The sequence below is a fragment of the Macaca nemestrina genome, chromosome 11 (genome assembly GCF_043159975.1).
Source record: "Macaca nemestrina isolate mMacNem1 chromosome 11, mMacNem.hap1, whole genome shotgun sequence".
Classification (NCBI taxonomy): Eukaryota; Metazoa; Chordata; class Mammalia; order Primates; family Cercopithecidae; genus Macaca; species Macaca nemestrina.
This window is the reverse complement of record NC_092135.1, coordinates 85392769-85418425: the sequence shown is the minus strand read 5'-3', so window position 1 is coordinate 85418425 and position 25657 is coordinate 85392769. Positions and strand designations below refer to the sequence as shown.

Sequence of the window (25657 nt, the reverse complement as noted above, 5' to 3'; positions counted from 1 at the left end):
ACATATCTACATTTTCTTTAAGATTGTATTGATTTACAAATATTGTGGTATAAATTATTTTTATATTATAAATAACATAATTATACCAAATATTTGTAAATGTGTGCAGTAATTTTAAAATTATGAATTATTCCAAAGGCTATTTTGACAAATATAATACTGATATATTATATATTATAAAAGAAATACTCTATACACACACATACACAAGTTGAATTTATAACACATACACTCATGTTCTTATGTTATGAAGAAGGTAAAGGAAAAAATAAAAGATTTAAAAACTGCAGGATAAAGTTTCTTGATCTGAGTAACTGATTAGGAACTGCACTTAGGAACTGATGGAGGAATAGCACCCAATTAGCAGAGCTCCAAATTAATAAGAGCCAAATCACAAAACCAATTATGATGAATGCAGTTAATTTTTTTTCTGTGTTGTGCTATGAACACAGATTTGTTAGATATTTTTTTCCTGGATACTTTGTAAGCTATAATTCAACACACACACGCACACACACACGCACACACGCCTAACTCTTTGATTCTTTGAGCAGAATACTATATTCAGATTTCCTTCAAATCACAAGTAGCTTGTTTGGCAAGTTCTAACAGAACTCAGTCAAGGTGAAAGCCAGCCAGCTTTTTACTGGTAACAATGCATTCACACAGCCTATGATCTCTCCCTGTTCAGGCTGCTTCTTGCTCTTGTCTCACAATAAGAAAGGAGTGCTGCTTTCCTGGGGTATGCTATTTGAGAAAGAAAGTAACCTAACACTAACTGCAGGCGGGGTCAGAGTGATGTAACAGGAAGCTCTGATGTTTCCCTTCTGCTGCTGATCACTTACAATCTGACAACACTTACAATCTACTCAGAACAACCTCTCTCTCTCCAGCAAAGTGTCACCTCCTGCTTTAGGACCATCAAGCTCTGCTAACTGAATCTCATCCTGATTGCAGGATCACATTGCAAAGCTTTCACTCTTTCCCACCTTGCCTCTTCTGCGGAATCTCAGAAAGTAAAGTTTCATCCTAAGAATATTTCACAAAGAATTTCCTTAAGAGCTGGACTGGGTAAGTGCACATTCAAAATAAATATATTTATTCTAAGTAGTATTCTCATATAGTTTGGCAATGTTTCTATTATAGAATTTAGTAGGTAGCATTGAAATAATGTTGAAACATACTCTCATTTATTTCACATGCTAGAGAAAATACAGCCTATTACCCCAAAGTTAATACAAAATCTAATACTACTAGATAATATTGTTTACCATGGTATTCTAGAAAATAAATTTAGCAAGTATTAAAAATCTAAATGGATTAAAAGACATATTTCTGAACAAATATCTTAATCAGAGAACAATGCCTTTTAAAATTAGCTCTACTATTAGCTAAGCTTGAATCTTGACAGCTGGAAAACATTTTTCCCCCAGGAAGGGTCTTTAAACTTTCCATGTTATCAGCTCTAAGAAAGAGGTGAAAGAATAGCTACTTAATGGGTCTCGGAGTCTCACTTACTCTGTGGTTGAACACAATGCAGAGTTTTGAAAAGTAATCACTTTGCATTTGTTACATTTGCTTTTATTTGCCTTTCACCTTTATTTACACATATATCTGTAACTACTGAACTAATTTTTGTTGTTCATTGTTGCCAGATGTGTTTAAATCTGTTTTCTGCTAACCCTGAACTGTTTCCTCTTTATGTGGATCATGGTGTCGGCTACAAAGAAAAGACCTAGAGTTTAGGAAATGTAGATTGTTAAAACAATTCTTAATTTTGAAATCTTTAAGAGAATACTTCAACTTGACTGGTTCCCCTCTGCAAGCTTTTGGAGGAGGGTGTGATACCAAGATATCTGTGGATAAAGAAATGTGACAGCTTTCCTAAACAAGTATATTAGATGATTAAATGAAGAAATTAAAGTACTTATTAAAAAAGAATTTCCAGGATGGAACTTACTGAAATGTTGAGATAAAACATCTGTTAATGCTCATTCCGATGGTACAGACTGTCCTGAACAATTTAAGAAACTAGTGTCTGCTTAACAAATTGTTTGTATAGATATAGCACAAATTTGTTGCTGGAGAAAGTTTGATGTCAAATTTTAAATGACATTGATAGATATAATTTTTAAGTTATACAGTTTCTTACCTAAATGAAATTATACTTTCCAAGATGTCCTGCATTGGAAGCATCCTGTACTTAATCACTCATATCTGGCACATTAATAGTAGGCTACAAACATCCTGAGTAACTCCTCAGTAATTTACAACTCAATTTTTCCACAAATTCCTCAACATAATGAAGATTTAAATTAATTCTTACATTTGTGATTCTTTAAAGGTATCATGGCTGATTTCTCTCTCTTTTCAATCTTCAATTGTACTGAGTTCCCTGACACATGTGTAGAAATGGGAAGAGTGTTTTTAGAATGTGACTTTCGCCATTATATAAATGGGGGAGAAAGTGGAAACAACACATTTACTAACCCAATGCGATGGCTTAGTAACAAAAATTAAAACAACATTATTTTTAATTCAGATTATTTTCTTAGGAGGTATTATATTACAATCATATTTTATAATGAGAAACTCTCCAAACTTCCTTAATTTTTGTTTAATTGCCAGCCCCAAACCCATAATTCTCTTATATAATTTGATTAAATTTTTATGAGTTTACTAACAGTATGGGTTATAATCTTTGTTTTCCAAAAATACTTTTGAAAAACACTAGACGATGAACATTGAAGGTCATTCGCCAAAGGAAATCTTTGAGGACATAACTGGAAGTTTGAAATAAAAATTCAGATTGTTGTGTTCAAAATGTGCTTTCTTTAATGATAAGAGAATGTCAGAGTATCAATGCATGCTTTTAGCCATAAAGAAATGAATTTACTTTGCTAGATGATGTTTCCTTGTAGCATCATAAAATCAATGCATTGAGCCTTCAGTCAATTCTAAATAAGTAAAATTAAACACAGAATTGAAACATTATGTGAATAACGTGAGCTAAAATATGTTTTACCTGAAATATTCTATTTCTTAAAGAGATAATGTTTTCAGTTATTGTTACAAGATTTTTTCTATCTTACATACCAAAGCATTATACTAAAAGTTAAAATATGTAGATTTTTATAATATATGAAACTGTTCATTCACTTTGAAAAACTGGAATAACAAAAACATTTTTAAAAATAATACTGGGTCTGTAACTTTGAAAATTGTTTTAAATGAATGGGCAAGATGTATATGCTTTTCTCACTGGTAACTCCGAACATGTATGAATTTTAAGTGAAGTCAATACTTAGCATATTTGTAAGAACATTTACGTTCACTTGCACATATTACACTATTTTTTCATGCATAACAGAAATAAAATTTAATAAAAAATATTGAAAATAATATAAAGGTAAAACGATTATGTTATTTGCTTTACAGATTAATGTGGACAAGTTATTTGATAAACACATAAAGACTAACTGAATTTCAGTTAATAGCATCACTACATATTTCTAACTAGATCGTATTTGGAAACATTGTAAAAATATTTTGTTACCAATTTTATCTACATGGCAGAAGTTTGATAGTAACTTAATTTTAAAAGATTATTCTAGATCTTTATAGAAAACAATAATAATCTTTAAAGGATCAAAAATGTATTCAGTAAACAAAATTTATTTCATACTCTACATATGACCTTGAATACAGCTTTAACAAATAATTCTGGTTTTGGAGATATGATTACAGTACCAACTTTTCAGAATACAAATATGTTCAAGAAAGGTTATTTAAAATCTTTTGCTTTATTGCGTATCTTATGCTTGGCATTCAGAGAAGCTATTAAACCGTAAACACAAGCTCTATCATTGCAATGGTGTTAATGAAAGACACTCTTATGAGAGTCAAGTGTGTAATGTATCTTAGTTTTGACTTACTCACAATTTTGGAGAATACGCTTAAGATAGACAAATGGTACACAGCTATTTAAAACATTTATCTGTATCTGGTTTTCAAATCTATGGGTAAACTATACACATTCACAATTTCTCAGGTATGTTCTATTTTTCTGACAAAGTACATGTACCATACTGGATTACATATTATTTCAAGACATCTTCTCATTTAATATACAAAAATATTATGATGCAAATAGGTGGAAAATAAAAACTTACCAGAAATACAAGATAAACTCTGCATTCTAACCAGATGGATCTATCCTTTTCCCATTTATTCACATGGACCATGTGAATTAGATTAAGTCAATTAATCTCTGCATTTTTCCTTATTTGAATAATCTTAAACTCAAATTAATTTAATTGTAGTAAGCTATATTACAAAAAAGAGAAGAAATGTATTCCATTTTTAAGGACACAATCAGGTCTTACTTCTTACAAAAATATAAAATAGTATCACTGCCTGTGAACTGAGTTAGGGTCTCTGTTTCCTAGGTTACTAGAATTATTATCAGGTAATAAGTTGCAAATATTTTCCAAAAACACAATTCTTCCATTTTTTTCTTCAATTAGTCTGTTTACTTAAGAGACAGTATTATTCAAAACTAACACACCAAAATATTATTGTTTGCAAAGATGGCCCAACTAGTGTATTTACTTTTGAAATGTTAAAATGTTTTATTTTTTAATTTTTTCATGGTTCAAATTAAATGTGTTATACACTTTTTCCATTACTAAAAATTAAAAAGACAAAAATCCCAACCCAGTTCAACCTAGCATAAGCCAAAATGAATACATAAATAACCCCTATGGTATTGAGGCTATAGTTTTATATTTTATTAACATTGCTGAATGAAGCCCAATTTTCAGACAAATCTTATTTCCCTTAACACAGAACATATCTTTTTGAATTAAAAAATGTTAATATGGCCACTGCACTCCAGCCTGGGAGACAGAGCGAGACTCCATCTCAAAAAAAAAAAGTTAATATGCCATGAACTTTTGCATAAAACTGTAGTTATTTCTCTATTCAGACTTAGGCTAACTTAAGCTCATTTATGTTTCTCATAAAATTATAGTGAATTTTGAGCATATCATTTGGTATATTAAATTGCAATGATTTAGTTACGTACCAACTAGATGGTTTATAAGTGCCCATCTCCTTACAGCCTAGTCACATGGAGGATCAATACATATTCATGAGCACACAGGTTTGGTTTTATTAACCAAAATGAAGATAAGTTTTTCTTGTATCCGACTACTGAATTCATAAATTTTACAAATGAGTGTTAATTTGAATGGTGTTCACTAATTAACCTGAGACCAATGATTATGCAGATCTTTTGCATATGCACCTCGATTTTGCCTTTCTTCCAAGGATAATTTGAAGGAAAAATAGAAATTTTGGTAAGTATCAGAGAGCAATAAATAACATTATAATAGAAAAAGAGGGTTAAAATCATGGGAAAAGAATGTCATCAATACAAAACTGATTTTTATTTTGTACTTAGTAATGGAAACAATATTATAGTAACATGTTTAATGTTTTATTAGTCAATGTGAATATGTCTTTAAAATATTACTTTTAATGATATATTTGTTTCTGTCTTTTCTACAAATATACAAATATACTTTATAAATTAAGAAAAAATTTCTGCATTTATTTTAGAAATTTAGGTATATGGTATTTATAGAAGTACACTGTGATGCACTTTGGATTTAGACCATCCACATATGAACCCCAAATTTACCACTTATCAGTTCCTCTTTCTCATCTATAAAGTGTAAGTGATAATCATACTGCTTTATAAGGTTTTGTAAGTAATCCGTGAATTAACACGTGGCAATTTTTTAGTACTTGGCATTTGGTACATATTTAATAAATTTTTATGTTCACCTTAAGTCTGTTGTGAATGAGACTGAGGACATAATTTGTTTCTATGCAAATTTCATTCCAAACAATCAACATCCATATGGATAGACAGAATGCAATCTATCTGTAAGACAGGAAGAGTGAACAAGTGTGATTTGTAATTACAGTGTTAGAGTGACCATCCTTTTGCCATCGTACAATACATGCCAGAACCTAATAAAATTGATATTGACAATTACTATCTCCATAGAACTTGAACACTTAAAAATACCTGCATATGAACAATTTAAAAAGGTATATTAAACAAAAATTGTTGTGTTTCTTTACACATGAAACTCAATGAAACCCAAAGCTGCACAATCCTCATTGACAAAACTCCGGTTTTATCCTAAATATATTATGAATCTAAATCCTAAATATTTCATTATACTATTGTGTATTATCTATTATTAGACCTCTCATTACCAAAGTTGTGCAAAGTTGAATAGTGATATGATTCACCAAATCCAAACTGAATCTATTCTAACACAGGATAATAAAAGTAAACTTATTTATACAAATTTATTTGCTACTTGTGTGACTATACTACAGTAGAATAAATGTAGACATCTGTCAGAAAATTTTAGTTTTGATTATTATAGCAGCTCCACAATCTCAAAATGAGAACATTAAGAAGGATCCAATAAATTCAGTTTTTAGGATTCCAAGTTGTTTTTGACTTTTTTTTTAAAGTTCTTATTATAGGAACTTATTACTGCCACCTAAAGGGAGACACTTGTATTTTCTTATTTATTATATTTCAAAAATAGAAAGAGTGCCTGTGCAATAGGAGGGCAAAAAAAAATTTAGGTTTTGGTTTAACATAATTCATTTTAAGAATTTATCATTCAATATTTTATAAATTAAGACCCACATTGAGGATGTAATGAAACCAATAACTTTTTTTCCATAAATAACAAACAAACAAACTACATTCAAAGGGACTCACGTTTTCCATACAGTTGCATGAGTTTCATAGGATCTCTTTTTTGATAGCTATGTTAAGAGTTCTTCAACTCTCAGTTTAAAAACCCATGTTTCAGGTAATTCACATGACAGTTACTCTTATAAAATAAGGTAAAAAATATATATGTATGTATATATGTGTGTGTATATATGTGTGTATGTGTATGTGTGTGTGTGTGTGTGTAATGTTTTTAAGCCACTTCAGATACTTTTATAGATCAGAGAGTAAGGGACAGAATTCAAAAGACAGACATGGACATCAGAAACAAATGGCCAAGAGTTTTCCCAGGAAACAGAAGGCATGACTTTCAGGGCTTTAGGAAAAACTATACAGTAAGTACAATCTGCAGCTGGCAATAGACTTCCATCTCTCTTTTGGTATCCCTCTCCTTCCACTAAGTTTTCTCACTTAGCCTAACATTGACTTTTTTCCAAACCATATGCCCAATAGCTACATTCTGACCTCAGGTGGTCAAGAGTAGCATATTTTCCTGTATGCCAAAATTGCTCTTTCTCTAAACAAATTAAAATCTGGTAATATTGCAGTATATTTCATTTGGGGGAAGAAAGCAGACTGATTTTTCATCCCATAGTTTATTTCTGTCAAAGAATATTTATATTTTAACTCATATGACTATACATTTATTTCTATTAGGGGATACTAGGATTAAACAATATGGTCCATAAAAGTACCTCATAATAAGTACTTATGAGGTGCCTGGCCCTATGCTAGATGTCAAAGGCCAGCAAGACAGGTCTCCTACTCTGGACAACAACACCACCACTTCCATGTTTTGTAAAGACAGTTCCAATCAAAGTGTAAAGTCTTAATCCATACTGCTGGCTGTCACTCTATTTTTCATCTTGTCACAAGATCAAGACTCAATATCTTAACTAGAGTGTTTTCTAAAATGACAAAACCTGATAAATCAGATCTTTTAATGTCTGATAAATCAGATAAATCAAATACATATAATAAATATGTATATATTTATTATCATAGCAAACCTTCAGTTATTGACAAAACATCAAAAAACTTGAAATAAACAACAACCAGATTCACCGTGTTTGCAATTTTAAGTTTTCTTTGGTTAAGATATTCTGAAATATCTCCCTTTCAATTGCTTCTAATATAATTTTTACCTTTCCTACTTTGAAAAAAAAATATTTTTTATGTCTAATTCCATTGCAAATACCATGGTTAAAGAAAGTGATATTCCTAAGAATAAAGATTTGATGAATATTTGTCTTCATTAATTTGAATAGGAAGGCCTTCAAATGAGATATGAGCAAATATTAAGGCCTGGAACAACCTGGCAGGAGTGAAATTCATATAATGATTTTCCTAAATATTGTTTAATTTTTTAATTAATTGAATTTCTCACAATAGCTAACTTCCTTAATTATGCACTTTCCAAAAGGATTTCCTGTTCTATGTTCCATGTTATCAGTGTGAAAGTCATTTTGATCATAAAATTAATATATGTTTATATTTAATGAACCAAATTCCAGTCTACTTCCTTCAAAGTAAATACACACCAAAATTAACAAAGACTTTATATTTGAGTTTAGATATAATGCAAGCATTCTTCAAAAACATCCATTAAATGTGTAACTTTTCATACTAATCCTGAAAGCTAAGTTCATTCAGCAAGTTCTCAACTGTCCTAACTCCAGTACCGTAAAAGACTGCATATGTTCAAAACCTTAAATATGACATGTGGCTTCCTAAACTAGAGGCCTGGATAAGTTAAATAAATTTAGTTAATGGATTCCTAACTTAGAAAAGAGAGACTCCATCTCAATGTTTCATTAAATCTAACTATGGTGTAGGTCTTGAAATGGCATGTGCTGTTTTAAAAGAAATAAAAGATGTTAGATGTTTACACTCTGACAACGTTCTACCCCCTTACTCGAAATAGTTTAGACTTAAAGGCTTGTCCTACATTCTGGTCTACATTTTCCTTACAGAAATAGTTGCGTGATGTTATCATCATGGAAGGGAAACAGTCTTTATAACAGACATGCTTTTTTATTTGTCTGGACATTTTAGTTCAACCTAATATGTATAGGGACATCAGTTATAACAGTATATCCATTCCAGTTTAACAACTGCTTGCAATGAAATTAAATTTTTGGTAAGGAACAAAGATCATTGTGCATCATATAATTTCATTGATATAAGATTATAATAGTAATACAATGATCTCATAATAGTATGAAGGAGTATTTATTTTAATAATTTCTAGGTTTATTTGTCTTTTGCTCTACATTACATAAGCATCACATTAGCATCTGAATATGAAAAGAGTGCTATCTTCCTTACTTATGGACCTATAGATCTTGTATTCCAGATTTAAATGTCTCTTCTTCCATTTATCAAGTCCTTCACCTCTAGACAAGTTTACTTATTGCCAGTACTTCTGATTTCAATTGGCACAGATTTAAAGAAGGATATACACATTTTCTAAAGGAGAATTAAGAATTACTTGTAGGTTTCTTTCGATTAGCATAAAATGTTCTTCTCTCACATATCCATATACCTAAGTCCCTCACCACCCTGCAATCATGCTCCAATGTGAACTCTTCTAAAGAGCTTACATCGATAATTATTTAAAATCAACCTACGTCTATACCACCACAGACCTCTTTTCTTCTTCATCTAGTTTAGTTTGTCCTTTTTTCTTGTAATACTAATCATCTTGCACCAATCTACTATAATTTACATATTTACTGTTTTTTTGTTTTGTTTTGTTTTGTTTTGTATTTATTTACTTATTTGAATAGTCTTGCTCTCTTGCCCAGGCTGGAGTGCAGGGGTATGATCTTGGCTCACTGCAACCTCTGCCTCCCGGGTTTGAGTGATTCTCCTACCTCAGCATGACCACACCCAGCTAATTTTTGTATTTTTAGTAGAGGCGGGGTTTCGCCATGTTGGCCAGGCTGGTCTCAAATTTCTGGCCTCAAGTGATCCACCCACCTTGGCCTCCCAAAGTGCTGGTATTACAGGCGTGAGCCACCATACCCAACCTTGCTGTTATTTTTTATTTTCCATCCACCCACTAACATGTAAGCTCCAGTGCAAGGATTTCTGCCTGATTTTCATTTCACTAATATATATGAAGCACCTAGATAAGTGCTGTATATTAGGTGCCCTAAAACTGTTTACTAAATATTTAAATGAATAAATGAATAAATTAATGAATGTTTCTTTATGCTAGAGTCTAATTCACAGAAAACTGGATATTGGCTTCATGTGAGTTTATATATTATTCAAGAGGTGCTGGGGTAAAAATACTGAAGGTGTTAGAATCACTGTATATTTCCAAAAAGAAAATATTCAAAAATTAATTTTCATTTTTTAATTCTTACTTCAACCTAATATGTATTCCTTCACTGACTTTGAAAGGAAAAAAGTTAGAAGATGCTTCCTGTAATATACTTAATGTTCAGATTTTACTAAATTCCAGGGAATGACCTTTCAAATTAGGGTAAATGAGAAGATCACGCAGTATTTTAACATAAAATGTTGAAGCCTTTCCCCAAATGGCCACACAATGGCTAAAACTGGCAGAATTCTTGTTGAAACTGGCTGATTTGCCAACTCTTGCCTCCCAACAAAAGCCTTATTCCGTTACTTATTGCCTTTCTGGACAATAGCACTAAAGAGCCTATACAAGGAGGAGAAAAAAAAATAAAAAAACACACACGCGCACACAAAAACTTAGCAATGAAATTGAAGGAAAGAAAAGTAATCTTTTCTGAAAACATCTATAGCATAATACAAATTCTGTTTAATTGCCAAAAAGTTTTACATCTGTTTGGTAAACAGTAAGTTACATGTTTGTTGGTCTGTAATTTATTAAGCTTTTCAGGGTTGATGTGTAAATACAGATAACTCAAAAACAATGCCAACTGTCAATGACCTTACATCATTGTATGGTTACGGAAGTTTTCTAAACTTACAGTCAAAGGACTATTTTATAAATTGAAATACATATTTGTGATTAAATAAATCATAATTTGTTTGAAAGCCTCATTATGAATCTTTACACAAGTTATCTTCTGAATGGACACAACTCATATTATAAGAATACACCTTTTATTTTCTCATTTAGATTCCTCATTTGTTTGAGATTCAGTGTTAACTTTATTGTTTTCTTTTTAAGCAGAATTCTAATTATTAATTTATCTAGAAATACCACTATTAAGGTTTTCTTTCTTCTGAGTTCAAATATGTATGTCATTCAGTAAAACAATAACTTTACTTTGAGAAAAATACTAATTACCAACATATATCCACAGTATTCAGATAAAATATGTATACAAAATGTGTCAAAGTTGTAATTTTACTGTTCTTCTACATATTCTCTTATCACACTACTGACTGGATTTTAAACCATAAGCAACACACTGGTTTGGATTAAATAACTCTCTGTCTTAGATGAACTATCACACAAAACATTTTTTAAAATTGTCAAATTGCTTCTTCTTACAACCAACCTTTCCTGTTTCTTAACTCTTATCCCTAAACTTTCTGACTTTATTTGATATAGTCATTATCAAACAGCATATTTTTGATAAAGTTATTATTATAAAACATACAGATAAGCATGTCCTTTGAAAAGCTATATTTTGTTTTTAAAATTAGTCAGTTTGTTTCTGGTAAGTTTATATATGACAAGATAATTCAGTATTCTACAACACATTTTCTTTATCCTAAGGAGCTTAAAATAGAAAAAAATAATAAAATAGGGCTGTCTTTAAAAAGACAAGACAGTGGAAATTTCTAATCTGAAGAGGCTTGATGAAATAATGTAAAAGGCACTTAAGACAAACTCTACATAAATAAAAGCCTTGAAATAAATTTGGATTTGTATACTTTGCCCTTAAAGTTTGAGTGCAAAGATGACTAATTTTTCACAGTGAGCAGGCATGTCACACTTTCTCAAGCTAGTACCAGTCCCTGCAATAACAAATGGTTATTCCCAATATTCTCGTTTAGAAAAAGCCTGTGCCAAAATACTTGTTCACTCTCACCTAGATTCAGTGGGGACACCAAATATCCTTGAGAGCCTTTTCTGACAAAATACTACTTGTAGATTGAATTAAGGTTATTTTGAAGTCTGAAAAATTGTTTGATCCTAAATTAGATGTAAAAACATTTCTATAAATTTTAAATAGTTTTGCTAATTATTACAACGTACTCTGTATTGCAGAGTGGATTTTAGGGTATGTGTAAAAATCAAACTTTTTTAGTAGTTTTTTTTTTTTTTTTTTTTTTTTTTTAGCTCTCTGTATGTTGGATTGCCTTGACTGTGTTAAGTATGTCTATTCCAGAGATTGATGGTAACACCAGTGACATAACCGACTAGTCTACAGCATGAAATATAACCTTAAATCAATTTTATAATTCATGATGTTATTTACAAACAAATGTTATTAAGATTTCTCTGATAAGTCATGTTTTAATTAATTCCTATTGCTAACTAATTATTCACTTCAGATGTTTCTAAAGTAGGTGTGCTCTCCAGGTTTATATGTATCTCAGTGTTTTTTGTTGTTGATTTTTGATTTTTGAGATGGAGTCTCGCTCTGTCGCCCAGGCTGGAGTGCAGTCTGCAAGCTCCGCCTCCCGGGTTCATGCCATTCTCCTGTCTCAGCCTCCTGAGTAGCTGGGACTACAGGCACCTGTCACCACGACCACCTAATTTTTTGTATTTTCAGTAGAGACTGGGTTTCACTGTATTAGCCAGGATGGTCTTGTTCTCCTGACCTCGTGATCCACCCGCCTTGGCATCCCAAAGTGCTCGGATTACAGGTGTGAGCCACGATGCCCAGCCTATATGTATCTCAGTTTTAAATAATATATATTTAAAATTGAATTGAACATTTTAAAATGTTGCACATCCTAAACTTTGCTCTTTTTGGGTAAATCCAGAGCCATGCATTTTGTTCCAGGTCTGATGACAGTGGCTTTTACAAATGGCAGTGTGAAGTCTTGGGAGATTGACCCAAAAGCTGATGAAATTTGAAATGGAAGGAACAAGATTAAAGAGTGAAAAGCCAACCAGAACAGACTGTAACGAAAAAACTTCGCATCTAAAGAATAGAAATATATGACTGTAAAAACAATATTAACTTAGTAATTATTGCTCACCAAGTTAAAAGATCAGAGGGAGGTTTGAAATTTGAAAGCAAGAGAAACCTTAAAAGAAAAGGGGAGCAAACAGAATAAAGACAGGAAAAGAAAGAGAAGATAAAAGGAGAGGCTGTAAAGGAAGATAAATTAGTCCAATAAGACATTTGATTAGCTAGAATTGTAATTTGTTACATTATAAACATCCAGTGCCGAATCACATAAATTAAGATGAGATGCTTTGTCTACATGGCCATGGACAATGGGCACTTCAATGGGTACCATTTTTAGTTGACATGCAAATGTCTTCCAGATACTTGGTCTAAAATTTTGGATGGTAAATCTTTAATCTGCCTTTTTGATTGGGGCATGGTGAGCGTTAAGCCTCAGGGTTATTACTTCTGATAAGAGCTGAAAAGTATTTATTTAAAAAATTGTGAAAAGTAAATACCACTTCCTGGGTGGTAATAACTGACTTGCGTTTCAGGATTGAACCCAATTGGTCAAGATAATTACTCTGCTTTTAAGTGTAGGGGTCATAAAATCTGTCTCAGTCTCTCAGGACCTCAACAGGTTGGGCTACATTGGTCATATCACATTTAAAGCAGCAGTGCTGTTTGGTAAAGTGAAAATCTCTCTGCTTATTCTGAACCTACCAAATTAGTCTGGGATGGCTCAACAGACAGATGGAGATGATGCTTAAGTGATGCATGTGTGCCCTGAGATAGTGTTCTCTTTTCTGTATTTTGGATGTTGTGTAAGTAAGGCATAATAACCCAATAGAGTCAAACTTACAATAACAAAATAAGTCAGTAAATAGGACACATGTTTAAATCAAGTGATGGTCTTCACAAATAACTAAACAATAACTATAAATGTATACTGAGCTACCCATAAATAACAAAATGTTGTAATACTTCCTATTTTAATTCTGGGCTGAGAATGATTAGTTCTGTGACTTGGTGGCACATTTTTCCTGTCTGAATCATTCTAACTTAAAAATCTTAGGAACTTGGTAATAATCCAAATTACAAATTTGTAGACCCTTTTCACCTTCATCAGATTCAGGGGTAAATACACACACACACACACACACACACACACACACACACACCCCTTGATTTAAGGGTTAAAAATTATTGCTGTTCCAAAATTCCTTTGTATATATAAGAATTAACTTGAAATCAGGCTGGGCGCGGTGGCTCAAGCCTGTAATCCCAGCACTTTGGGAGGCCGAGACGGGCGGATCACGAGGTCAGGAAATCGAGACCATCCTGGCTAACACGGTGAAACCCCGTCTCTACTAAAAAAAATACAAAAAAAAAAAACTAGCCGGGCCAGGTGGTGGGCGCCTGTAGTCCCAGCTACTCGGGAGGCTGAGGCAGGAGAATGGCGTAAACCTGGGAGGCGGAGCTTGCAGTGAGCTGAGATCCGGCCACTGCACTCCAGCCTGGGCGACAGAGCGAGACTCCGTCTCAAAAAAAAAAAAAAAAAAAAGAAAAAAGAAAAAGAAAAAAAAGAATTAACTTGAAATCAAATGGAATTTGTACATTTAAATCACATAATAAACTTTCAAATAGGATCAGTACTGTATAAGGCAGCTCCATCTCCCACTCAGATCCCTTGACCTTTCCCTAATAAATTGCATTTCATATATGTTGATCCATAGATTCATTACAAATACATCATTCTGTAGGAGGGAATTATGCTCTGCATACTTTTCTACAAAAACCTTTATAATTAAGAAATTTTCTTAATTTTCTTATGTAGAAATGTTAGATGTAGAATGTAGAATGTAGTTTCGTATGTAGAATGTTATGTATACCATACTGATATAGATTGGATGTTTGTCCCCTCCAAATCTCATATGAAGGTTGAATGTTGAAATGTGATTCCCAGTGTTGGAGGTGGGGCCTGGTGGAAGGAGATTGTATCGTGAATGACCTAGCACCATCCCCTTGGTAATAAGTGAGTTCTCACTATGTTAGTTCACACAAAGTCTGGTTGTTTAAAAGAGTATAGGACCTTTCTGCTCCCTCTCTTGCTCCGTCTGTCTCCACGAGATATGAGGATATGTCAGCTCCCCTTTTGTCATGAATGTAGACTTCCTGAGGCTCTGCCAGAAACAGACGCTGGAGCCATGCTTATACAGCCTGCAGAACCGTGAGCCAATTAAACCTATTTTCTTTATAAATTACCCAGCCTCAGGTATTTCTTTATAGCAAACAAGGACAGTCTAACTCATACACATATACTGTTTAAATAAATAAACTCCTGTATACTTAGACCCAAGATTGTCCATCATGTTCTTCCCTGATTGACTCACATGGACTTTACCCTAAGCTTGTACTAATCATTTCCTTGTTTTACTTTACGACTTTACCACATATGGTTTCTGGGCAAACTTTTACGTTATTTTTCTGTTTTTATTTTTACTTTAATGAAACTGGAATTATCTTGAATACATTCTTTGAAGACTTGCTTCTTCCTTTCGGCATTATGTTCTTGAGATAAATCATTGTTAATGGGTATAGCTGTGGCTCTTTCCTTTCACTATTACAGTGTTCCATTGTATGAATGTAACACAATGTATTTATCCTTTTTCCTGCTGAGGAACATCTGGATTGCTTCCACAGTTTTGCTATTACAAACAATGAGGCTATGAACATTTTGTTAACATATCTCCTGGTACACATATGTCCATGTTTTTTTGAGGATATATTTTTCAGTGAGATTTCAGGATCCTAGCAATTTAAAATGCTTATGCCAATTTATACTCCCACCAAGGGTGTATGAGGTTTCCATTGCATCATATCTTTTCTAATGCTGCGTATTACTGTCAAACTTTTTAATTGTTGCTAGTCGGTTCAGTGTAGCATAGTATCTCATTGTGGTTTTAATCTCCATTTTCCTTATTATGAGTCACAATGAATTTGTAAGCTAAATGAATTAAAATTTTCCTCTGAAACATTTGTTTCTAATTGAATGGCAGTGACTTAATGTTGCAGGGTTATAATTAAGTCACTTTTTGCTTTTAACTATTTAAGAGAAGGATTAACTATCTCTCTTTGGTTAGATGGTCCAGGGAAAGGAAAAATATGTTTTATTGCTTTTAAAATTGGATATGCATGAATAACATTTCTCATCATGAACAAGAACACAGATAGAAAATGTCTTGAATCATAGCTCTAACTTTCTATTTCTCTTTATTCAAAAACTAATATCTATCAAAATCTCCTTTGAAAAATAAAGAGAGGAGGAAAATGAATAATTCTATTCAGGGGTGTTTATGTGTTATTTTTTAAAAACTGGTTGCACATTTACAATAATTTATGAAGCTTGCATATCTCCTGAGAGTGATTGTGTCTCTTTCTACCTATTGTAAAAAATTATTTCTTACATGTCAAAACATCATAGAAAGCATTGAAGTTTGTGTTTTTCACATAATTCCTCATTTTTTAATTCACTTGATTGCCTTTAGAGCCATCAGCTGAATTTAACCAGTATATTTCTTCAAGGTTCTGATTTTCTCTTCATAAATATACTTAGGTTTATATATTTTTTTCTTCAGCTAAGTTGTTATATTTCACCATGGCAACATCATATCAAGAAAGTCTAGGTATTATTCCTATTTGCTGTATTACTTTTCTGTGTTTTCCAGATTTAGTTGATTAGGATTTTATTGTCCAACCATTTCACCAGTTCTGCTACTTGAACAAAATTAGCTCTTTCTTTTGAGTTTTCCCTAGGTATTTTTATCTTTTACATTGGGGCTTAATAATGTTTTGTTTTTATCCTTTCTTCTTGAATTTTAACCTGTTTTAGTACTTAGTTTGATATCACAGATAACTGATATTTTTCAGAAGAAAGAGGTAGTAAGTACATGTTCACACATACATTGTAATTTTATTAATATATGCAACCTGTTTATTAACCCAAGTTAACTCATCAATAAATTTGCTGATAGCCAGAAGTGACCATTTACATGTCCCAAACACCAAAAAGCTGGAAAGGTTCTTTCATAGCATTTTCGACCGGGATGAAAAAAGAACCATGCAGAAAAAAAAATAATTCTTCTGAGTATTTCTACTTCTAGTGGTATTTTCTAGAAAGTTGGGAAAATACTAAAAATAAACTTCAACCTTGAACCTGCTGAATTCCATATGTATGCCAATAAAGGTTGAATTTATGAAGCTTGCATATCTTCATAAATTAATAAGAACTTAAGAACATAAAAAAATAAGAACTTTTATTTTTTCTGAAATAGCTTTTAGAAATCCAGATTCTAAATATAGTCAGGTGTCACTTAAGGATTGGGATATGTCCTGAGAAATATGTCATTAGGTGAGTTTGTCACTGTGTGAACATTACAGAGGGTACTTACAGAAACCTAGATAGGATAGCCTGCTACACACCTGGGCTGTGTGGTGAAGCTTATTGCTCCTAGACTGCAAATCTATATTATTATACTAAATATTGTAGGCAACGGAGACACACTGGTAAGTCTTTGTGTACTTAAACACACCAAAATATAGAAAGTACAGTAAAAAATACTGTATGAAAATCTATGGCACCACAGTCATATATGTGGACCGTCTTTGACTGAAACATCTTTATGCAATGTGTTAACTGTATATGCAGACTTTTTGATAATGTACAAATACACATCTAATTAATACGACTACATGATTCTAATTATACTAGTCAATTTTTAGTGATATATAATATGTTATTAAAACACATGAAGGTGTAAACATTTACAACGTAATTTTTCAAAATAATTGGAAGTGTTTTTTGGTTTACAAAAGATTCAATTGCAGAGATTACTTTTAATAATAAGCTTTCTGAATATTTTTGAGGGTTTACATAAACGTCTCTATTGACTTTAAAGAAATTATTGCAATAGATCTGATTATTGTTAGGTCTAGTAGAAAATTGATGCCCCATAAGCACAAGGTCATTAAAAGCCTTTCAAATGTCAATATGAGTTAATTGAGATAAATGATTCACAAAATGCAATTCTGACATTTTTCAAGTTCTTGAAATTCAGTGTATAAACGCAAAGCAAGGTAAACTAGCTGTGTCTTGCTTTCAACATTAGTTTGAGCCTGAAAGGATGTATGTAAACTACATTTATGTAACTTCAATATTTGTTTGACAAGGAATTAATTTAACTTGTTAGTAACATTTTATGTTTATAGAGAGTTAAAACTTATTACTGACAAGATCTGGCCTCTGGTTCCCTCTTTGACCAAGTTCTTGAATGCTCTTTGCCCTCATTCACTCCACTATGACTATATTGACTCTCTTTCTGTACTTTGAACTAGCCAAGTCATTCCTGCCTTAGAACCATTGACTCAGTCATCTTTTCTTCTAAAAGCAACTGTTCTCCCGAACGTTAAGGGTAGTGTGCTCCCTTACTACAGGTCTACTGCTCAAATACCACTTCTTCACAGACGCTTCTTATGACTATTCTATCTGGTATACCACCATCATACGTTTCTCCCTATTCTCCCTTAGCTTGCTTTACTGTCCTTCATGCCACTTATCAACACTGGACATTTTTATATTTATTTGTTTCTTTTTTTTTCTCCTTATAATATAAGCTCCATGAGAGCAGGGACTACCATATCCCCAGCCCGTAGAACAGAGCCATGCAAACACAGATTACACATCTTCCTAGGGCCAAGACCTTAAACAACAGGCACTATCTGCCTCCATGTTTGTGCCCATTGGAGTTCCCATTCTTAGGACATACGATACCAAGAACAAAGTTACTGATTACTTTCAGGTTAGCATGCTGACAACCTCAATATACCTGGTATGTCTCCTCCCAACTTTCCATTGAAAAGTATCATTTGAAATATGTACGTTTATGGTTTTAACAAAGAAACACACTAGTATTTAACTTGAAGTTAAATTCTGAGAAATCCCACTATCCACTCATAATATTACCAAATTCACAGGAATGTTCTCTTGTCATCTAGGGTCCTACGATGATACACCAACCACTTGTGCTACCACCTGTCAAAACTTTGGATGGCCCTACTTTCAGGTATTGCATATATTACAAAAGAACATCCATGACCTAATGAAAGTACATGTAGGATTTCCAGTTGAGGATAATAAGACCATGTTAACAATAGTAAGAAGTATTTCACAGAAAGGTATATGGTTAACTTTAGAATAAAAGAGAATCTTGAAAGGCAATCTAACAAAATACTGATAAAGATGGAATCATGGACATCTGTCACACTTACAAAATTATTTCCTTGGGACCTTGGCAGTGGACTTAGTCTCCATATTGCCATTCTCTTGGCCAGACTACCGGGAGTGTCAAATTAATTTGAATGTGTCCTAGTAGATTTATTAATATTAGTTATTTTGTAAAATTAGCCACAGACATCATATATGTATATATACTATATAAAACATATTATAACCATAATTATATGGATATATACCAAAAATTATGTTTAACATGATAAAATAGGGCTAAATTGCTCATTTGAACTAAATTCCTTTTCTCTATAGAGTTCTTTATTTTCTATTCACATTGTTACTGTTATAGTCCTATGAATGGATGTAAAACTTTCTTATATTTGGAATATAAGATGATACCTTATTTATAAGCAAAGGAAAAAACTTTAAATGACTCTAAATATTATTTTTAGAACTCCCTGGCCACTCTGAGGTCTTATTTTCAATCCTGGGCATTAACTACAGGCTTTTGGGGCATTGGTGCTTCCAGAAAGACTACTGTTCCAGATGTGTTTGTCTTGTTATTTATGTTTGGCATTATAGTACCATGGCAAATAAAATATTAATTATGCAATTAATATTACACCTCACAGTTGCCTGTCCTACAAAATTAAATGTCCTGCATTAACTTGTTTTTAGACTGCAGAAATTTGACAATTCAATAATGTATCATCATAATAAATGGTAATAACCTAAATTAAAACTAAAGGCTACTAATTATTTTCTCTTAAATTTAAAACTGGGTGACATCATTCCTCCTTCTGTACTTAAGCTGTGATTTTTAAATTCCCAGTTCATACTGCTGGGCCCAAAAATAGATCCTCTATAATTGTTCTTTCTCCCACAGCATGTCTTTGGGAACTCATCATTGTTGTGCTGTCCTTTCATGTGTCAGCTTCCTTTGCACATTACATTTCACATGACTCACTGTTCCTTAGAGCAAGGTTTGAATGCTCAAAATGCCTACTTCTATCTGACAGCTGGATTTTTCTTGCTGATGGTTTTTATGTGAAGTAATACCAGATCAACTTTCAAAAGGCCCAAAGTTTGCTTAATAAAGAAACATAGGAAAGAGAGCACGATGGGAGAAAATTCACTTACCAGTGAAGAATTGGATTTGGCCTCCCACTATCTGTGTGTATCAGTCATGTCTTCCTGTGAACGCTGAGAGGAATACACTATATTTTTTCCAAGTATGTTTTTCAACTTATAAATTATAACATCTCTTTGAGAGTTTAAAGAAGATACATTGGAAGTAACTGAAAATGAAAGGTCCAAGTTTAAAGGTGCATTCTCTTCATTAGCCTGGTCTCACAGAACTCGTAGAGCATTGGAAAGATTTTCTGTGAGAAGTTAATGGCTGCCATTTGAGTTGCTTTTTGTTCTAATAGTGCAGTTTAAGGTGTAAATTCACTTCAATTCCAGCAAGACAGAGGTAGACAAAAATTTTCTTTATGGAAATTAAAAATTTAAATGAGAACTATGATTGCAGTTTGCCATCATATTAGTTTGAATTATATATGTTTCTATTTTAACATAATAAAAGAAGTACAGAACAGAGACTTAGGAGAAGGGGTTCCCAGTCTTAGCTCTTCTACCACTGCCGTGGAATATAAAGCAAATCACAAAACCCTCATGAGCTCCTAATTTGTGTCTCTAAAATGAGAAGATTTTTCTATAAGATTTCTCAGGTCCATTTCGGCTCTAAGATTCTGAAATAGCTGCCTATAACTCTCTGACCTAAAGATAAGAGCTAAAAATAAAATATCATCTGAAGTTCTTTGTAACCAGCTATGTGATTTGTAATAGTTCAATTCCTCTAACTACAAGGGTTTTTTCTTTTTTTTTTTGCATGGTTTTATTTATATAATCATACAGCTGACTGAAACTTGACAGATGGGTAAGAAGTGGGAAATAAACAAATATAAGGGGAAATGTCTCTGGCTAGTTTGAATTTTGGCAACAGAAGCATCTATTTCTAGTTATCGGTAAAGTTTAGTAATCTTGTGGAAAGTTCTTTCAGAGTCCAAAGTAGTAAAGATATTAACTTATAAATTTCTAATCATTTAATAGGTCCATTTTTGCATTTAAATTTTAATCCAGCTAAAATTGAAGCAATATTTAACATATTATATAAACTAAAAAATATATTTGTAAATTATATGAAAATACTCCAGAAAAGTTATGCTTATAGTGTTTTGAAGTGTGCTTAATAAATCAATTTTATGAATGATTATTTTATTTTATTTTATTTTATTTTTGAGATGGAGTCTCGCTCTGTCGCTCAGGCTGGAGTGCAGTGGCTGGATCTCAGCTCACTGCAAGCTCTGCCTCCCAGGTTTATGCCATTCTCCTGCCTCAGCCTCCCGAGTAGCTGGGACTACAGACACCTGCCACCTCGCCCGGCTAGTTTTTTGTATTTTTTAGTAGAGATGGGGTTTCACCGTGTTAGCCAGGATGGTCTCGATCTCCTGACCTCGTGATCCGCCCATCTCGGCCTCCCAAAGTGCTGGGATTACAGGCTCGAGCCACCGCGCCCGGCCATGAATGATTATTTTATCATCTCTTTAAAATTTTAAAGCACACTGTCCTATTGCTCAGAGTTCAAATTAGGTATACTCCCATGTGTATGAGAGACACAGTTAATGACTTGCAGGTCATAATTAAAGATTCAAAACATTCATTTTTATAACAGAATGTTTACAAAATACTCATTCTCATTTTGTTGTGTAATGAGCAGTGTTTCCAATTAAAGTAGTTAAAATTCAAACAAATGAGGTCAGCGAGACTTGTCATTTATGTTAACTTACATGTACCACAGCAAAATAAAGCTGGGACCTAAATATGGCACTGGCTTAAATAAGTAAGTATTGGTAAACGTACTTGATCATGTGCCTTGAGGGTCTCATCTTAAGTGCCATGAAAGCCTACCAGTAACTCCTTCAACACTAAAAGATTATCATATTATTATTCTTTCTGTAAAATGGTGGAACCCCTCATGAATATGCTTCCCTGCAATGTCCTTGTTAATTTGCCCTTAATCAGACTCTTCTTTAGTGAATAAAGTTGTTCTGCTTTGCATTGATCCCTGAAACAGCCCTGGTGTTGATCTTTGTAAAAAATTTCACTCACACAGATAGTAGGCTTCATTAAAGATTTACACGGTAGCAGATATGGGAGAGGTTCACATACCACCAACACAAACAACTTCAAATCAATAGTATAAATGACCATTTTTAGAATCACTTATTTCTCCCAATAATCTATTCTGACCTCTCTCTATCTCTTTGACTTTATTCTGTCTTTACCCATTCTTTCCTTTTGTCACTCATTTTCCAGCTTCTGTTGCACGAGTAAAAGTAACGCATTTTCTAATTTGGTTCATGGAGAAGAGACTTCTTCCCCTGACATTTGAGCACCTGATAACATTTATGACCAAGAGTCTGCTCTACTCTAAGTGGATTTTTAATTTATCAGAAAGAACATTTCCTCTCATAAGAGGAATTATGATGCCAATGTAATAGCAATTATTTAATATGTAAGTAGGTAAACATAAACTGCCATTGAAATTTAGTAGAAAGCATATTATATGCAGTGACAATAATACCTTCATGAAATTCTTTAGTTATCATTTTTTTATTTTCAAATTTGTTTTACATTAAATTAGGATGAGTGTCTTATTTATCTTTTTTACTACATTGCCTGCCATAATGGTTCTCAAATGCAACAACATTTTCATTTTTGGTAGAATTGAGTTTCCCCATTTACTATGTGTTATACTTTTCCCTAGACCAAGGATCTACGAAGTGAGTTATCCATACTCTTACCACATAGGCAGAAACAGCTTGTTTTACAGAAATCAATTTCCTGATCCTCAGACTCGATTTGATCTCCTTCCTAAAACTGATCTGCCAGTGAAAACTTCGAAGGTACAAGTTTCCAGCTAGTTATCCTTTTCCACTTCTCTCTTCACAATCTTCCTTCTTCTCTTTTACCTACGTCTCCCTCCCCACACCAAAAAACACAAGTGTTGTATTACCCATTCTGAATCTTACTAGAGAGCATTTTTGCAAAGTATAACAATCTCCTAGGTCACAAACAAGGGGACGAGGATGGTGGGTACATTGATGTTTGCCAAGCCTCCTTTCAAAAGGACATGTCAGCTTCCCCCTTCTTCGTCTCATTAAATAATATAGGGCAAATAAAATTTTACTTGTGTTTAACATGGATTAAGAATTAAATTATATCTCAAAGTCTATAATAATGCATTTTGATCTTGAGTGTAAACTTTAAAGCCAGACTGCCTGATTCAATCCTTGAATTAATCAATTTTTAATCATGTGTTAAAGTTAATAAACTGACTGAGCTTCAGGTCCCTCATTGGTAAAGCTGGGTTAATCATAGTACCTACTTTACATGATTGTTGTAAGGTGACCGTAAAGTCTAGAAAATCAAGTATTACTTTTTAAAAGTATTACAATCTAATATATATAAGTGAACCATTTATTATATATCATTTGTATTTCCAGATTTGGTGGACACTCTATATAAATAGATAGCTACAAGTAGAGGTATAAATAGGTAATGTATAGATTAGTGTTTGAAACTTAGTAAGCCTTCCAGACGTGTTAGCTACTATTATTATCAACATGATAATTATTGCCATTATTTTTGATAAAAGTTATAGTCGTAATGCAATCTGGAAGAACTTTTTAAAAGCATTCATTTGCTGCCATTTGGACAGGAGTTTTCTTAAAATAAAATTTTAATCTATATACAAATTTTGTTGCAAAAATTTTAGAGCAGGGTAAAGATTTTCATGAGAAAAGATTAGAAGAGATTTACTTCACACCAATGCACACATCTGCAAAAAACAAAAAAAAAACAAAAAAAAAAAAAAAAACAAAAAAAAACAAAAAAAACCACAGACACACAAATTTTAAAGTGTTACCTGCTCATCTAATGATCTATTTCCATGTCACTTTATCTTCTTTCTTGCTTCTTGCTACCTTTATTCCCTTTTGTTCTATATAACGAGTTTTCCTGGCTCTCTTTCAGGGTATCACTAAAAATAATTTAAAATATAAAAATACATTTTAATAGAATAAAATTCTTTAAGAGGAAGGGTGGATAGTGGACTGGGATATGATTTCAAGGAGAGAAAGAAATGATCTATCATTTCCAACCGCTGTGAAGAACTCATTCATTTATTTTAAATGAATGTGGTAGATATTGAATTGCTTTTATATTTATGTTTTACTGTGAATTTTTTTTTTTTTTTTTTTTTTTTTTTTTTTTTTTTTTTTTGAGACGGAGTCTTGCTGTGTCGCCCAGGCTGGAGTGCAGTGGCCGGATCTCAGCTCACTGCAAGCTCCGCCTCCCGGGTACACGCCATTCTCCTGCCTCAGCCTCAGGAGTAGTTGGGACTACAGGCGCCCGCCACCTCGCCCAGCTAGTTTTTTGTATTTTTTAGTAGAGACGGGGTTTCACCGTGTTAGCCAGGATGGTCTCGATTTCCTGACCTCGTGATCCGCCCGTCTCGGCCTCTCAAAGTGCTGGGATTACAGGCTTGAGCCACCGCGCCCGGCCTACTGTGAATTTTTTTAAAATGATGTAACAGTTATAGTTTAGAATGTCAACATTTAAAATGTGCCAAAAGTTACATGCTTTGCAACTGATCTGTCAGTTGAAATGGGTGATGTTTTTTCAAAATTATTTTACACAAGGTGTCAACAGAAAAACTTGGAGCACACTGCTCTTTACTAGAGTGTTTCTTTCATCATTGCATTTCCTCCACTATAAGGAATACACTTAAAATACGTTTATCAATAAATATGCATACAATTTTTTCTTATCATGAAAATATGGTGAGTTATAATGTCATGCTTTTCATTGTATAATGCATTTGTGACTAGAACAACTAACCTTATCTCATAAACTTCACTTACAGAAGGAAAAATTGGATCTAGAATAATGCAACCTGATATTATATGTATCAAATGGAAATGTACTACTAATAAGCAAATAAATATAAGACTTTCAAGCTATAGGTGGAATATACCAAATGGGTTTCTCTTGTGTTTTAAAGGATAATAAATTATCAGGAAGTTAAGAAAGGTCCATTGAAACTGAGTAATTCTATGTATAATTCTATGCATAATAATTATATTTGTGACATGACTATTAGCAAATAGCTTGCTTTTTTGATAAAAAATAACATTATACATTAACAAAAACATAAGTTGTCAACATTTATGTTGTCATAAAATGTGAGAAAAATCCATAATCTTTTTCCAAAATGAATCGACCTTTGAAACAAGCAATCAGTTAAACAAAGAGTATCTGAAGAGGTTTTACTGGAGTCCAAATACTGTTCTTTGAGACAGATTTAGGTCTACTATTAATAATCTGATCCCTCAGTCCAAA

General features: G+C 32.7%; 1 protein-coding gene across 2 annotated transcripts in view; it reads left to right on the top strand.

Annotated features, from left to right (window-relative positions):
• The first annotated feature begins 802 nt into the window (after positions 1-802).
• LOC105468251 (calcitonin receptor like receptor) overlaps positions 803-25657 on the top strand; it is a 106752-nt gene continuing 81897 nt past the window's right edge. The window contains exons 1-2 of one of the 2 annotated variants that reach the window (XM_071073031.1): positions 803-1071; positions 18958-19025. The gene's annotated coding sequence lies outside the window, so the exon portion shown is untranslated. The remainder of the gene's footprint in view (positions 1072-18957; positions 19026-25657) is intronic. The other variant, XM_071073032.1, reaches the window with a different exon arrangement.